At 50.7% G+C, this 13,869-nt stretch overlaps 1 pseudogene; it reads right to left on the bottom strand.

Moving 5' to 3' along the window:
* Window positions 1–9,140: 9,140 nt before the first annotated feature.
* On the bottom strand, window positions 9,141–13,087 carry LOC142765783 (uncharacterized; annotated as a pseudogene).
* Between the last annotated feature and the right edge of the window lie 782 nt (window positions 13,088–13,869).

Genomic DNA, 13,869 nt, shown 5'->3' on the forward strand with positions numbered 1-13,869 from the left:
TTAGCGTTATTGTGGTCTTATTCAGCGTAGCTCATTCAGTAGCTCATTCAGCGAAAGCCCGGACCGATTCTTCGGATGAAAAAGATGCTAACAGTCATGATGATCATGTTCGGGGGAAGAGGATGAAGAGGACGGATAATTCATCGAGATGTTGGCAGGTCACAACGACATTCTCAACAGTTTTGAGGTTTATGACTGTACAGCGTTGAACGTGACGTGTTCGATCCCTTTGAGGATGTGTGGAAGGCAGTTAGCTTCTGGCAAAGCCGTGTTCATGCGGCGTCAAAATGAAAGGATGTCTTCGATGTACGAGTTGTAGGTCTTGCCCTGTTGTTTACGCGGCCATCCAGCTTCCTCTTCTAGACTTTAGCTTGGACGTTTGGTGCCCCAAAAATAGAGAACATTTGTGGCGCAGTGAGAGAGCACTCAGAGAGCCGTCCTCGTAGATAAGATACCACGTTTTTGCGACGTCTAATATATAGAAGGTGCCGTGACGAAGTTTTGGGGGTGCGTCCCTGTGGTTCTACATACTCAAAAAGTCATACTCCTCTAGCCATATTTCGATATCGTCGCGTGGGGCACTTGTGAATGTTGGTGAACCCTTCTACCGGGCAGTGAGAATCCACGTGGGGATGGCAGGCTGGGAGGGGCTGCCGGATGGTTCAGGCAGCATCTCTTGGGCCATGACAGCAAACAAACGTAGCAACAGTGACCGGAATGAGGCTCCAGCAGATCTCGGGGTCAGAGAGGACAAAGGTAGACAGCACCCTCCGTAATTCTGCAAGACAGCAGTGATATCGTGGTCTCGAAGCCATTTATCTTGTCAGGCCACCAGACAAAATCTTCGGACGAAGAAGAGGCTCGCAGTGATGATGATTATGTACAGTTGAAGAGGATGAAGAATGAACGCAGTGAATACTGTGGTCACAGTATATATAAGTGCCACGTTGACCAAGCGCACTAATAAATGTAATAGTGTTCGAAAAATCGCTGCAAAGCTATTATACCCCAGGTGTTAGTTTTGCAAGACAGGTGGTGCGTATAGATGAGCTGGAGGTTGAATCAGGACGTAGGTGCGAAGTGTAAGCACACCCGACCACCAGGAGTTGGGTGCGCGTTCTCAAAATCTCAGTCACTCAAGCTTTATTCTGACTCTACCAATGCGGCGTGTCCCACAGGCTTATTGTTGTTTGGGCGTGTCAATCGGAAAAGGTGCCTCATTTAATGCGGTATTCTGAGAGAACGGGGAAACGGAATCAATTAACGAAGCAATGACATCAGCGAGTTTCAAGTTTGAAAATACTGTCACGTTACTCTCGACAAACTTGATAAAGATTGGGCTCGTTTAGTCGACTACTCAAGCAGCGGCTCAGAGAGATCGTCTTAGTCTTCTTTCACTCTTCGATCTCACCCAAGCAAACCATGTGGCAATAGTCCCCCCCTTTGAAAGCATCGACTCGATGCTCGTAAATAAAAAAAATGAAGGTATACACACGCAAATATAGAGAACCAAAAGAGGGAGAGTGCCACTACTCGCAGCGCAAATGAGGAAGTTTCGCCAACGCTTCCGCCAAGTGCAAAAAGAAAGGGCATAAAAACACACGAGAACACAAACAGCAGCAGCAACGCAATGTCACGGCATGTCGTAGCACGTGAAACCACAAGGGCTACTGTGTGAAGTAGGGCTTCAGCCGAAGGACATGCACGGTTTCGGGCCGAAGCTGTCGACGAGAAGACGCTGCGCCGTCCGGAAATACCTCGTAGGTAAGATCTGTGATTCGTCTAAGAACCTTGTACGGTCCAAAATAACGGCTTAGGAGTTTTTCGGATAAGCCTGGTCGCCGGACAGGGATCCACACCCACACTCGGTCCCCAGGGTGGTAGGTGACATTTCGATGGCGGAGGTTGTAACGTCGTGCGTCTGCATCTGGTTGGTGGCTGGTGTTTATGCGAGCTAGCTGACGAGCTTCTTCGATAAATTGAGTGTATTGCTCAGCATCTTGAACAAGTTCATTGCTTTCGTCGCACGGAAGCATAGCATCGAGCATGGTTCGCACGTTGCGTCCGTAAACAAGTCGGAAAGGCGGAAATCGCGTTGTTTCTTGCGTTGCCGTATTATAAGCAAACGTGATGTATGGAAGAATCTCGTCCCAGGTTTTATGTTGTACGTCCACGTACATTGACAGCATGTCCGCTATGGTCTTGTTAAGCCTCTCTGTCAGTCCATTGGATTGCGGATGATAAGCCGTTGTTTTTCGATGACTTGTGCAGCTCAGTTTAAAAATGTCCTCCATCATTCGTGCTGTAAACGACGTCCCTCTGTCCGTAATCACGCATGACGGGGCACCATGCCGTAGGACGATTTGGTGCACGAAGAACTGCGCGACTTCAGAGGCCGTGCCACGGGGTAACGCTTTTGTTTCAGCATAACGCGTGAGATAATCTGTCGCAACTATAGTCCACTTGTTCCCAGAGGACGACAAAGGGAAGGGCCCGAGAAGGTCCATTCCCACGAGGTCAAACGGTGTCCGTGGTGGTGCGATCGGCTGGAGCAGGCCCGCGGGTCTCACAGGCGGAGTCTTGCGGCGCTGGCACTCACGGCAGCCTTTCACATATCGATGTACACTAGTTGATAGTCGCGGCCAGTAATACTGTTGGCGTACTCGGGCGAGAGTTCGCGAATAGCCCAAATGTCCTGACGTGGGCTCGTCGTGGCACGCCAGGAGGATTTCATCACGCATGTCGGTAGGAACAACGAGTAGGAAGGCCTTGTCGCTACCACGGGCGTTTTTTCTTGTAAAGGATGCCTCTTCTTAGACAAAAAGAGGACAGTTCGCGAGCAATGTTTTGAGGGACCTGAGAGTTGCGGCCTTCCAGGGAATCAATGACTGGGCGTAATTCATCGTCTGCCCGCTGCTTTGACATAAATTCGGAGTCACTAACTGCTGCGAGAAAGGCATCTTCATCTTCGGAGCCCCTGACAGTGTTTTCCACAGGTGCTCGAGAAAGCGCGTCGGCGTCTTCGTGTTTGCGCCCTGACCTGTACACAATCGTAATGTCAAACTCCTGCAAACGCAAACTCCACCGTGCGAGACGGCCGGATGGATCTCTGAGATTTGCCAGCCAGCAGAGCGAGTGGTGGTCAGTCACCACTTTGAAGGGACGACCGTAGAGGTAAGGCCGAAATTTGGTCGTCGCCCATACGACTGCGAGGCATTCTTCTTCTGACGTAGAATAGTTGGTCTCAGCTCGAGAAAGAGTACGACTGGCGTAAGCTATCACATGCTCAACGCCGCCGTGTCGTTGTACAAGGACAGCGCCAAGTCCGACGTTGCTGGCATCAGTATGAATTTCTGTAGCAGCGTCCTCATCAAAATGGGCAAGAACAGGGGCTGTTTGCATTCTCTGTCGTAACTCTGTGAACGCTGTATCTTGTTCTGCGCCCCAAGTAAAGGGTACGTCATCTCGGGTGAGTCGCATAAGAGGTTCAGCTATCTTATAGAAGTTGGCGATAAATCGGCGATAATACGCGCACAAGCCGAGGAAACGGCGTACTGCTCTTTTATCTGATGGGACAGGGAAGGCGGCGACAGCAGCAGTTTTGTCTGGATCAGGTCGCACTCCATCTGCACTAATGACATGTCCCAGAAATTTCAGCTCTTCATAGCCGAAATGGCATTTTTGGGGTTTCAGCGTAAGTTCAGCTGTGCGAATGGCTTCCAGAACCTTTCTCAGACGCTTCAGATGTTCTTCAAAGCTCTCGGAAAAGATGACCACATCATCGAGGTAGACAAGGCAGCTTTGCCACTTCAAGCCAGCGAGAACTGTGTCCATCATCCTCTGAAAAGTGGCTGGTGCAGAACAGAGGCCGAAGGGAAGAACTCGGAATTCGTAAAGTCCGTCTGGAGTCACAAACGCGGTTTTTTCTCGGTCTCGTTCATCCACTTCAATTTGCCAATAGCCACTCTTTAGATCGATAGACGAAAAATACTTCGCACGTCGTAACCTGTCGAGGGAGTCGTCTACTCGTGGAAGCGGGTAGACGTCCTTTTTTGTGACGCTATTAAGCTTCCTGTAGTCAATACAGAATCGCAGCGTTCCGTCTTTTTTCTTTACTAGAACGACTGGCGAGGACCAAGCGCTGCTGGATGGTTGAATAATCCCGTCATCGAGCATCTCTTTTACTTGTGTCTTAATAGCCTCGCGTTCTTTGGCAGAAACGCGATAAGGCTGCTGCCGGATGGGGCGGACGTCATCGTCGGTAATAATTCGATGGTTCGTGAGGTGTGTTTGACGGACTTTAGAAGAAGAGGCGAAGCAATATCTAAACTCCCTTAAAAGGTCGTGAAGTGCAGCCTTTCTCTCGTCTGACAGCGTCGAATTAATGTCGATGTGGTCTAGAAATTCCTTATCCTCATGCGTTTCCTCGGACGCGAAGCACTCCGTGACGTCGGCAACAGGTTCTCCATAAGCTAGGGTGGTTCCACGGAAAAGATGCCGGTGCTCGTAATTGAAGTTCGTAGCTAGTATCGTTGACTGTCCGTCACGGACGCGCACAACACTTCGGGCGGCGCATACACCTTGGAGCAGCAGAAGTGATAAGTTGCTTTCAGCCACCACGTCGCCGTCTTGGAAGTCTTCACAAGTGACTTCGATGGGAACAGTTGCTCGAGGTGGCAGCGTCACACTGTCGTCAGCAACACGCAGCGCAAGTCTACGGCAGTTATCGGCGTCTCGATCTGTTGCGCCTTGAGTCGAGAAGGTCACGATGCGCTCACGGAGATTTATGATGGCACCGTATTCCCGAAGGAAGTCCATGCCGATAATCAGCTGACGCGAACAGTCGGGGAGAACGAGGCAGCTGAGCACAAACGTTGACGCACGAATTTTCACTCTTGCGGTACAGCGACCCAGCGGTGTTACAACGTGTCCTCCAGCTGTTCGAATTCGCGTTCCATTCCACGGCGTGATCACTTTCCTGAGATCTTTCGCTAGCCTCCCGCTGATGATCGAATAGTCTGCACCAGTGTCTACCAATGCACTGACCTGAAGACCGTCAACCAGCACAGGTATGTCGAGCGACACGCGGTCACTAAGTTCAGATGCGGATGTCGGCGTTTCTTCGGCACTGCGATTATTCTCTGACGAAATGCCTTCGGCGTTGCGTGCAAGCATCGATGGGAGGTCTTTCGCACTTTGAGTCCCAGCGACCTTGCCCCCGAAGGCCGCTGCCTTCAGTTTTCCCGACGAGGGCTCGGGGAGCGTTCCCGTGCGGTCACCCCAAAACGTGGCCCAGTGGCTGCGGGTCTCCTCGGAGATGGTGACCGCGATTGCCGTCGTGTAAAGGGTGCACGCTGTTGCGCGAGATATTCTTCGATATCTCTTGGCCTTTGACCAATTCGGGGACGAGGGGAATTGACGGAAAATCTGCGCTGTCCAAGTTACCGGTATGGGCATTCGCGGTAAATGTGACCAGCCTCACCGCAATGATAGCTGAGGGGTCGTCTGTCTGGCGTACGCCAGAGATCAGACTTTCGCGTCGGTGTACGGCGACTATCGATGTCCAAATCAGCGTGCGCTGACTGAATCGCGACTGACGGCATCATTGTCTGGATCGGGACGTATGGCATTGTCTGGATCGGGACGTGCGGCACTGTCTGGATCGGGACGTGCGGCACTGGCTGGATCGGGACTCCTTGACCCGAAAGAGGAGTGGCAGATCACAAGGCTTCCGCGTACGTACGACGGCGACTGTCAGTAGACACAGGAGCCGTTTCTAGATCAAGCGACATGGGCGGAAAACGATGGGCGTGCAGCACCTGCTGGACCTCGTCGCGGATGACACTGGTGATAGAACCAACATCGATTTGCCTTGTCCCGTACATCTTTTCCATTTCTTCCCGGACGACAGATCGAATGATCTCGCGAATCCATTCGGGGCTCTTGCTCCCAGGGGTGGCGAAAATCTCGGCAGTTGAGGCAGCATTCACTTGACGGTCAAACTGGGCAGACCGTTGGTGCAGTACTCGCTCCATTGTTGCCGCTTCAGTAAGGAACTCAGCAACACTTTTGGGGGGACTACGCACCAAACCAGCAAAAAGTTGTTCCTTCACACCACGCATGAGGTGGCGCAACTTTTTTTCTTCTGCCATAGCAGGATCCGCTCGCTTGAAAAGCCGTGTCATGTCCTCGACGTACATCGAGACGGTCTCGTTGGGCATCTGGATGCGTGATTGAAGGGCACGCTCCGCCCGTTCGCGGCGGTCGGGACTCCTGTAGGTCTCCAGGAGGCGACGCTGGAACTCGCGCCAAGATGTCAGAACATCATCCCTGTTCAAAAACCACGTCTTGGCACCGTCTTTTAGGCACGTGTACAAGTTCCGGAGCTTCGCGGCATCATCCCAGTAATTGATCGCTGCGACACGTTCGAACTCACTCAGCCAGTCGTCAACATCTTCATGCTGCGCTCCGTGAAAGGGGCTAGGCATGAGCGGGTTCTGGACGGTGCAGTAGATCGGCGTGGAAGGTGTCGGAGCTTGCATGGGATCTTGTGTCGAAGTCATAGTCGCTGCGTCAGTGGTTGGTGTCTCAGGCGGTAGGCCTCGTTGGCGGCGGCTTACTCTATGAACAGGAGTGTCCACGGGTGCAGGGCTTGTGTTCCGGCTGCTGGACGGGGTCTTGGGCATCGGGTGGATTGCGAGACGTTGTACCCAGCACCTCCACCAGTCTTGTCACGTTACTCTCGACAAACTTGATAAAGAATGGGCTCGTTTATTCGACTACTCAAGCAGCGGCTCAGAGAGATCGTCTTAGTCTTCTTTCACTCTTCGATCTCACCCAAGCAAACCATGTGGCAATACCAAGGTTGCGCCGAGAAAGCCTGTGTCGTGTTATTAAGTGGATAGGATAGCGTCAGAGAGAAGAGGAAAAGTAGGCAGGTTCACCAGGCAAGATATTTGTTGGTTATTTTACAAGAAGCGGGATTGAAGGTTGACACTGAAAGAATGTGGCTCACTGACTCTCCTCTACTTTTTGTCGTGCATTTCTTCAGGCCTCCTGCGCACTGCGTATAGACTGAAGCATACTGTTGTCCTTGTGGCTGCTCAGAAGTTTAGCGATTTCAACCACCAAGACGCCTAGGATTGGTGTTTTGATGCCGCTTATCATACCACCACTTCATTTAACGTCAAGAAGCGCAGAAGCCGGCATGCAGCCATCGCATGGACTGACACCCTGCGGCACCGTTAAGAAGGACCTTCCTTTCAAACGCACGACTACTGAGTACGTCGGCACCGGAAGAGTGTGGTTCACTGACAGTCATCTGCGTTTGCTTCGCCGGTGAGGAAATATTATGACAAGTCTTGCCGTACAAGCAACCCTTTTCTGCAAGTGCTCGCGTGCCCATGCCTGTTTTGCTTGCTTGATTTGGCGGTTATCTGCCTCCGGAAAGTTTTAATCTTAGCAGAGGGATATTGAAATTAACCCCGGTCCTGACACTGCGAAAATATCGGAGCCGTTTAAGAAAATTGCAGATGATAATAAAGATATGAAAGAACGTCGTCTGGTAAAAGTTGAAAAAAAAATAGATGCTTTGTCATACCTTGACAAAAAGGACGGTTCATGTTAGGACTAGTTTTCACATATGAACGGAGTAGTTCTGACGTTTATAAGGTAGATAGGTGACATAGAAAAACAAGGTACAAGGCCTAATCTCATTTTTAGACTCGCAAACACGTGCTTCAGAACCAGTAGCCAGAGCACATGCTCAAAACGTCATCCGCTTGAAAAAATAACAAGGAGCAAAGCTTATGCCTTATCTTTGTTTCTTCAGCAGTCGGAGTTCTTATCTGCGTGCAGAAATAGACGCAGCAATACGTCGGCATTGCAATTACCAGCCAATACACACCTCACGTCGATCCGCTTTACGTATATGTATACGTAAACACACGCGAGCTCTGCGTACTACGCCGCACTCGAGCCTCTGTCATTGCGGTATGCACGCGACGGCCGCCAGATGGCCGCAATTTTGCATAAGGTCTATAGGTTGCACCTCAGATGATGGTCCGCACAAAAGCTACATTCAATTTCCAACGTGCTTGCTGAAACCAACGTATAAGCGAACAAAACAACTACAACGCCTCACCCCGCGACGAATAGCACCGGTAAATCAAAGCGGAACTCATTGAAGGGTGCACGCATGGGCGCAGGGTCACAATCACACACTTTCTTTGAATGGTGACATAATGAAAATGTAGATGAGTTGCACAGCAAAGCGCAAAGCTCTTTTCTTTTTCCACGGAGCATAGAGGGGAAGCTCTGCGCATGCCTGGTCTTGGCCTTAGCTGCAACAGAGACGCGCACTTCGCGAGCTCTCCCAACCGTAGGAATGCCGGGTGGGCGGTAGCCGCATTTTGTCCCTGCCGTGGACACACCTGTGAAGGCATTTTTCCCTTCTCTGAGGCACTATGTGCGCTTCGAATTCGTCGTGTCATTCTCTAATATTTATTTAGTTCCCTGCAGAAATAATTTTCCGTGTTCCCGTGATAGCCGCACGAAGTAGAGCCTTGTTGTTCCTTTTCTATTAGGCATGTCTTCACACTTGGGGAGTGAGGAGTAAATGAAAACGCCAGAGCTGCCAGAATACCACGACCGTGCGTGTCGATGTTGTTCACATTCGTTTTGCCCCATCCCGCCGCCGTTGCCGTCGCTACCTTGAGCTGAGAACTAAAGTTCATATTATAGTTATTGACAAAAAGTAGTGAAAAGAAACAACGCGCACCTTTCCAAACGTTGTTTCGTTAGATACGCCAGCAGAAACAACACAAGTGAACGCACCGGCAGTGGCGGTGCGGTTTCAACCGGCTGTACACAAAAGTGAGACATGTTGAGGCATGTTGATTCACTGCCGCTCCACCGTTTATGTTACATCGTTCGTCGGTACCTGCGCGTTGGCGCAAGAGAAGTAGACACAAGCTGACAAACTGGTAGAATGGGCGTTTATTTTCAGTGTACGTTGCAATATAAAGACTCAAAGTAAAGAGGGAAAGGGAAACAAGGTAAGTGATACAAGAGATAGAAGCTTTGGCTATAACTGAGGCAAAAACTGATAAAGGTTACACTCCAGTTACAACACTTGACCATCAATTATATTGGAGACGCTGCACCGGTTTCCGCTGTTGGGTTGAGCGCCGGAGTTCTGTGGTCACTGTAGGTTTCCTGGACTTCTGCTTTTCCTGGTCTTGGGTTGGGGATGATGACTGCAGCTGGTGTGGTGACTCAGAGAGTTCCGCCTTTACGTTTGGCCCTGATCCGGAAGTTTCTTGCGTAGTTCTCGACATAGGCATACTTTCCCCTTCCCTGTCCAGGTGGGGTTCAGCCGAGTCTCTCCTTGTGTGAACTTGATCCACATGTCTCCGAACAAGGCCCTCTGGCGTCTCGACTGTCACATTCCTCGCTCCGTCGGCTGACTTTACCGTACCGGTCTTCCACTTTTCACCCTTGCCAAAGTTGCCGATGTAAACATTCGTGTCTGGTGCCAGGGTCCACTCATATGATTCACCTGATCTTCCTGCAATCCAGGGAGGAAAGCACGTGTCCAGATGAGATCGAATTTCGTAGCCCAGGAGAAGCTCCGAAGGAGACTTGCCCGAAGCGAGGGGTGTTCTCCGGTAATTGAAGAGTAGTCTGCAAAAGCAATCTTCTAATCGGCTCTGGTTAATCTTCTTCAGCCCATCTTTTACGGTTCGAACAGCTCTCTCTGCAAGGCCATTGGACTGGGGATGAAACGCAGCCGTGCGCAAGTGAGTTATGTTGTTCTTATTCATGAAATCGGCAAAATCTTGACTTGTGAATTGCGTTCCGTTATCTGAAACAAGGGGGTGCGCGGAATGCCGAACCTGCTGAACAAGCTGCGCAGGGCAAGTTATAGTCGAAGATGTGGTTGCCTGCTTCACTGGTACGGCCTCAATTCATTTGCTGTGAGCATCTATAAGAACAAGGAACATGCTTCCATTTATTGGCCCCGCGAAATCTACATGTACTCTTGACCAGCTTTCCTGGCATGTCGGCCAGCTAACTGGCGGGGCAGATGCCGGCTTTGGTCGATTTTGAATACAGCTTGTGCACCTCGCTGACATTTGTTCGATGTCGTTGTCCATTCCAGGCCACCAGAAAGCCGACCGAGCGATTGCCTTCATCGCCGATGATTGTTGATGAGTTTCGTGGAGCATGTGCAACATTCTATGCTGCACGCTGTCTGGAATGACAACCCTACAGCCCCAATAGAGCAAACGGTGGGCCAGCGAAAGCTCGAGTCTGTGGTCGAAAAAAGAGAGTAATTTTCATTCTAGTGCTTTAGCACTTGTAGGCCACCCATTCCTTGTGTACTGCACAACCTTGGCCAGCACTGAATCACTGGCAATTAGCGCCTGCAATTCCGCTGTCGAGACTGCACTCTCCTGTACGGATGCCAGTGCCGAAATCTACTCGGGTGGCTCGCCGTCTGCAGTTGGCTCAGAAGTTTCTCGTAGCAACTTACTGAGGGCGTCCGCGTTCAGGAGCTGTTTGCCTGGTGAATACTGCAGCTTGTAGCGGAATCCGCCCAAATACAGTGTCCAGCGCTGTATACGAGCAGCTGCCAGCGGTCAAGTTTGCCGATCCGATCTCAGCAGGTCCAGGAGCGGCTGGTGGTCTGTGACGAGTATGCATTCTCGGTCTAGAAGATAATCACGGAACTTCATTACTCCAAATACCAGGGCTAACGCTTCTCGTTCAAGTTGTGAACAATTTTGTTCGGCTTTAGACAATGTTCTCGAACGGAACCCAATAGGCTCGTTCCTGTTCCCTTTTGTGTGAAAAAGCACTGCGCCGATGCCTCTTTGCGATGCGTCGCACTCTAGTTTCAGCGGCTGTGAAGGGTCGTAGTGCACTAACACCCGTGCCTGCTGCAAACACCGTTTTGCTTTGCCAAACGCTGGTTGTTGTTGTTCTGTCCAGTCCCAACGTCTGTTGTTTTCCAGTAGCCGATACAACGGAAAGAGCAGAGACGATATGTTCGGTAAAAACTTTATGTAGAAACTGATCATGCCAAGAACCGAACGAAGCTCGGCTACATTTTTGGGCTGGGAGCATCAATGATTGCTTCGATAATTTCTCCTATTGGGTGCAGCCCTTGCTGATCGATTTGACGGCCCAGATAGGTAACAGACGTTTGCCGAAATTTTCATTTATGAAGGCATAGTTTAACACCACTCTCCCGGAAACGTTGCAGAACGACTTTGAGCACGTCGTCACTTCCTGCTTTTTCAGACACCAAGACATTGTCCAGATAAGCTTGCGCGCCCGATAAGCCCCGCAGAACAGTTTCCATCCTACGTTGAAAAATGGCTGGCGCAGCGGCAATACCGAAAGGTAATCTGTTGTAGCAGAAAGTACCTTTGTGTGTGTGTTAATTACGCACAACTGGCGCGATTCGTCATCTAGCGGAACTTGGTTATATGCATCCCTTAGATCTAGTGTACTGAAATGCTTGCCGCCGTTTAAGGAAGCGAACATGTCATTAATTACTGGCAATGGGTATTGCTCCAGCTCACATGCCGCATTTAATGTGACCTTAAAGTCACCACAAATCCTAACGGTGCCGTTCTTCTTAAGCACTGGTACAATGGCGTAGCCCATTCGGAATGTCGCACCGGTGACAAAACGCCTAGTGCCACCAGCCTATCAATCTCTTCAGAAACTTTGTCGCATAGCGCGAAAGGAATAGAGCGGGCCTTACAGAACTTGGGTGTGACTCCCTCCTTCAGCTGAAGGTGCACCGCAGGTCCTTTGATGAGGCCTACTTCCGAGCTGAAGACGTCTGCAAACTCGGAGATTACATCCGGAAGGACCTGTGTGTTGGTAGATGGCTGTGCAGTCGGTGGCTCAGATGAGAGGCTGAGAACAGGGGAGCCTGCGTCACTGAGAAGAAAAATCAGGTCTCGGCCACATAAACTTGAACCGCAGCACCCTAGCACTACCAAAGGGCATTCTACGGTTGCACCGACGTATGATACCGGCAACAGGATCTCTTTAAAGACTGGCAATTTTCCCAAATAGCATGACAGCTTTATGCGTGATGGCTTCAGCGGAGGCCAAGCGTTCTTGTGCTGCTCCAAAACCTGACGTGACACGACGCAGACCGGTGAACCAGTGTCAATAAGCATTGATACGTCAGCATCTCCCCACGTGAAGTTGCGCCGTATTGGGGGCTTCACAGTTTCCTCCCGCGTCGATCTTAGCGTCCAAATGCGCGGGCTATCATCAACGCCTTCATCTGTTTCCCCTTCGTTAACAGCCAAGACTCGGCCGCGTGTTTCCAAGGGTGCTTGTCGAGTTCGAGACTTTGCGGTTTGATCATTCTGGCATTTTCGTGCTAGATGACCGCGTCCACCGCAACGATAACAACGCGCGTTATTCCAACGGCAGTCATTACTGTTATGTCTGACACTGCCACAACGCCCGCATTCAGCGAGTACCTCTTTGCTCGTGGAGGACTGTGCCTTCATTCTGAGCAAAGCTGATGCTTCGCCGCCATTTCACGGGCATAATTCTCTGCCGCTTCAGCTGCGAAGGCCATTGTTTCGGCGTCCTCTAACGTCAGATCTTTCTTTGTCAGCATCTGCTTTTGCAGCGCACTCGATTTGATGCCGCACACTATTCTATCCCGCAGCATTCGGTCGAGCATGGCATCAAAATTGCAGTTGTCCGCGATTCGGCGAATCTCAGTAATGAATTCTTAAAAAGACTCGCCGTCCAACTGGCAGCGGTTGAAAAAGCGGAAACTTTCTGCAATCTCATGGCGCTTGGGATCAAAGAACTCGTCCAAGGCTTTCACGACGTCCTCGTACTCCAAAGAATTAGGCTTCTTGGGCGCTATTCTTCCTGATAGAATCTGGACAGTGCGAGTACTTAAGGCTGCCACAAACAATGCCCGTTTTTTGGCTGACTCTGTCACCCCTGTTGCCTCAAAGTATGCTTCTGCCTTGATGACATACGCCTTCCAGTTGTCTTTCTCGTCATCGAAGTCCGGGAGTTGCTGGTGCGCCATCGTCGTAGCTGACGTCAGGCTTGGATCCAGGGTTTTTCTTTCCGGTTCTTCGTCACCACTGGTACATCGTTCGTCGGTCCCTGCGCGTTGGCGCAAGCGAAGTAGACACAAGCTGACAAGCTGGTAGAATGGGCGTTGATTTTCAGTGTACGTTGCAATATAAAGACTCAAAGTAAAGACCGAAAGGGAAACAAGGTGATTGAAACAAGAGATAGAAGCTTTGGCTATAACTGAGCCAAAAACTTATAAGGGTTACACTTCAGTTACAACAGTTTACTTCCAGAGTTCTCGGCGACGGTAATGCAAGTGAGGCTCTCGGTGAACGCGTCCTGGTTGATGCCATCAAGCTTCGTCGTGCTGCACGGGCAGTTTGCGATTTGAGCCAATTCAAGCGACCGCCGACGCCTGTGCCGCCATGCTGAATCTGCGGCCAGCTGGTTAGGGCACGTGGTTTGATCTAGTGCAGCCAAGGCTGTGAAGCGGCAAGCGGATTCGGTTTCGCGTGGCGGGAAAATCGGTATCGGAGCGATTACTGTGCGCCGGCCGCGCGGCGTGGTTTTCCGGCCAATCCGGCAGCGAAACGGGCCAGTTTCCGGAGAGTTTCACCGGTTTCGCTCTCTTCGAGTCCAAGTGTGAACGCGCCCTTCGAGAAGCTTGTGAGAACGACGTGCGCTCAAATGGTTTTAGACCGAGGAAAGGGTTTTATTACAATGAAGCTTCTCTTCTCAATTTACTTTACACTTGTATATGTGCTGTCTGTAGCTGCTGGCACTAGCCCGTTC

Source organism: Rhipicephalus microplus, chromosome 1 (genome assembly GCF_043290135.1).
Source record: "Rhipicephalus microplus isolate Deutch F79 chromosome 1, USDA_Rmic, whole genome shotgun sequence".
Taxonomy (NCBI): domain Eukaryota; kingdom Metazoa; phylum Arthropoda; class Arachnida; order Ixodida; family Ixodidae; genus Rhipicephalus; species Rhipicephalus microplus.